Genomic DNA, 3,838 nt, shown 5'->3' with positions numbered 1-3,838 from the left:
AGTTATTCATAATTTATGCACTTTCTAATGCCTTTAAGAATAGAAGAGCATGCAAAGGACCCACTAGTGTAGTGGTATGAAGTATTTACTCTCTCAGACAAGGTCCTGGGTTCGAATTCTAGCATCCGTGTAGTGTGTGTGAGTTTAATATGTTATCGCCCCTCTCAATATGAAATGTCCTCAAAAAACAAAAATAAACAAAAATATAAAATATAAAATAGAAGAGCATGAAACTAAACACAAACTAGATTAGGTGGGATTTGAATTTGAATTTAAATCTTCAATTTAATCATGTCGGTTTTAAAATTTAGAAATCTAATCCAACTTTGTCGTTTGTTGAATTTAGAGATTCAATCCAATACACTAAAGTTATCCAAACTGATCATGATTCAATATTGGATTGAATAGGTTAAGAGTTTGATTTGTTTGAATGTAATCAAAAGATATTTGAAATGAAAAACAAAGGTCTCTTCCTTTGTGAATTCCAAAGAAAAACTCCATAGGGGGGGAGGAGGAAGAAACATCACCTCCCCTCCTTCTCCTCCTCTCTTATGGCCTTTTTTTTAAATATTTTTTTATATGGGTTAATGAGTAAGTTGAAATTAGCTGTAGAATGACTAAAAATGCCTAGAGGGGGATGAATACGCTAGTTCGAGATTATTAACAATAAATAAAAATAGACTTTCGAAACAAGATTGATATGGCTTATCAATCCTGAAATGTGCAGAGCTTAAAGTAATGGAACATGCAGATATTTATTTTACGCAGGAAAACTCCACCTCTGGGGAAAATCCACGGGACTCCTCAGTCCAAAACAAATCCACTGTAGAATGAAGATTACAACAAGTACTCATACACTTCTCCTAGACGCAATCTAGATAAAGTTTACTGACTTCTTCGTAATTTAACTTCTATCATAGGATGATCTTCGACACTCCTTATGTTGAACCCAATACTAGTCGCGATTGCTTTAAGATCGCCGGAGGATAAACGCTACAACGGTCTTAGTGCCTCAACCGTATGATTCACTGACATGCATATGAATGCAATAAGAATAATGAAAGGATTTGATAAATCACCAAGTAAAACAACGAACACTTGATGACTTATCTGAACAATATGAACATCAGCTTTTTCTTGAAAATTCAGTATGCTCAAAAACGACGAAAGCTCTATTTGTCAAAAAGAGAGGCACACTTCTTTTTGTTCCAAACTAATTCTCCCTAGTCCGACAGTGACATAAGAGTCCACAAACTCTCTTCAATTATGACTCTCTAGTTTTAATCCAATATGGGCTCAAGTTAAAGACGTCAAAACAGGACCACATATATTATTCAATTATGACTATTAGTTTTGATTCAATATGAACTCTAAGTGATGACACCAAACAGCCACTCTTTTGTGGAGAAACAATATCTCCTAAAAAAAGTTAATTAGGAGATGAGCATTGTCCTCATCACTATAGGAAACGCTAATATTTTAACTTAAATCACAATGGCATTGAAAATAACTTCAACTAGGAATCCTATTATGAATGCATGATTATGTCATGATTTACCTGAAAATCAAGTTTCTCATATCGATCAAGTCATGCTTCGAAAAACCGAGATTGAATGTGCTGCGCCAAAACTTCCCGTAAACACTATCACACACTAATTCCCAACCTATGCTAGAGTCTAAAAAATGCCAATACAATTTTCGAACTAACATAAGTCCACTAGGGCATTTTGAATAAGAAGCCTCTTATGGTGATTTCTTTTGAGCTATGCTAGAACTGAAGTTTCCCATCATATCTTTTTGGCTATGTTCTCAATCAAATCATTCTCCTAAAACCAGCTATCTAACACTGCTCTTATTCTCTAAATTTAGTTCTACATTGTACTTGACAGAATTTGTTGCAAATCACCTAATTACATTTTTGTCAGGGTTGTTAAGTTTTTGCCCCCTTAGGATTGGTACCTTAGATGTCATGTTGGTATCTTTGATTGTATTGTTGAAGTTTATACTTAATTGTGGTAATGTGGTCAATAGTCACGATGATTGCGAAATTTAAAGTTATTAACTTAAAGTGATTAATTTTTTAATGAAAAAAATGACTATTAATTGCCTAGCCTTCAAACTTTTTTTTTTAATTTTTAATTTTTAATTTAGAGAAAGGCGGTAGATTGTATTCACTATTTGGGCCTAAAGGCTGTCAACCACAAAAACCAATATACAAATACAAATAACCACATAGGGTTAATACAAATGCGAAAGCACATGTAACCACAAGGGGATAATCCAAACACGGAGGAGTCCACTGTGTCACTTCCCGCATGTTCAAGGCCCAATCCGTTGGATTGATCATGCTGGACCTCTTAGCCCACATGTCCAGATTCGTTGTATAGTAGTAGGTAGACTACGGTTGGTGGCAGTAGTTGGTAGATGCCGGTAGGTGACATTGTATCTTAGCCACCTACCATGATGGTAGGTGGGATAGGGAATGTATATAAGGAGGATGTCACATTGTGAATCCTTACCTCACAACTTGTAAAGCATTGAGTAGCAATACAAGCATATATTCTCCTAAACTTTCTTAAGCGTTCTTACTCTGTTCTTGCTCTTGTGATTGTTCTTTGCTTGGTTCGATCTTGTATTGTAGGAAGGAGGCTGACTTAGCTTGTTCGAGAGGCGATCAAGTCTAAGGCCGCATGGAAGGAAGACTCCGAAAAAGTCATCCCGTGACAGTTGCTATCAGAGCAAAATCTCGAATCATTCAAAGAAGCATGTTGAAGAGCGGATCAGATGTGGAGACAGACCTGTCCAAGGTCAACATGGATCGTGGGGGCAAATCAAAGAGGGAACGATCTAGAGATGTGGTGGCCATGATGGAGAAGCGGCTTTCTAAGATGGAGATTGCCGTGGTCGAGTTCGATCAACGACTTGAGGAGGACGTCCTTACGAAGGGGGGCTTCGAAGCTATAGCGGATGAGCTTCAAGGCCAATTCCAAGGAGTCCTCAACTCCGCGCTAGACGACATCAAACTAGATGTTCAAGCCAAGCTGGATCATTTCTTAGCAGAGCTTACTTCGCGTCGTGATGAGGTAAAGGATGTGTAGGGAGATTGGGCTTTGTGCAAGGAAGCTGTCTTGAACAAGACCCGGACTCCGGAAGGAACCCAAGGTGCTAGATTCTTTCAAGCCCAAATCCTACAATGGGAAGAGGAAGGCAAAGGAGCTAGACACTTTCTTGTGGAATATCGAAAGGTATTTCAAGTATCTGAAGCTCGAGGATGATGAACCCAAGATCAATACAGCAAGGTTGTTTCTCACCGACAATGCTCTCATGTGGTGGCATCGTTGATCTAATGAGATCGAACAAGATACGTTTACACTTGAGACTTGAGACGATTTTAAGAAGGATATTATGTTGCATTTCTATCCAGAGAATGCCAAGTATGAGGCAAATGAGAAGCTAAGATGGCTGAAGCAAACTGGGAGCGTGAAGGACTACGTCGCCACGTTCACCAACCTGTTGTTCGAGGTGCTAGATGAAGACAAGCTTATGTACTTCATGAGTGGCCTATAGAATTGGGCCAAGCTAGAGTTAGAAAGGAGACACGTCCAAACTTTGTCAGAGGCAATTGCTGCAGCTGAGTCTCTTGTTGAGTTTAAGAGGAGTGATCAAGGCGACTCCAAGTTCAAAGGAAAGAAAGGTGGCAGTGGATCCGGTGGGGGAGACAACAAGCCAAAAGAGGGTAGCAAGTCAGGAGACAAGTCTGACGGTCACAAGTCATCCTGGAAGAAGAATGACAAAGGTGACAATGGGAAAGACAAGTCGAAGCTAGCTTGCTACTTGT

This window comes from Prunus dulcis, chromosome 2 (genome assembly GCF_902201215.1).
Source record: "Prunus dulcis chromosome 2, ALMONDv2, whole genome shotgun sequence".
Lineage (NCBI taxonomy): Eukaryota > Viridiplantae > Streptophyta > Magnoliopsida > Rosales > Rosaceae > Prunus > Prunus dulcis.
This window is presented reverse-complemented; position numbering follows the sequence as displayed.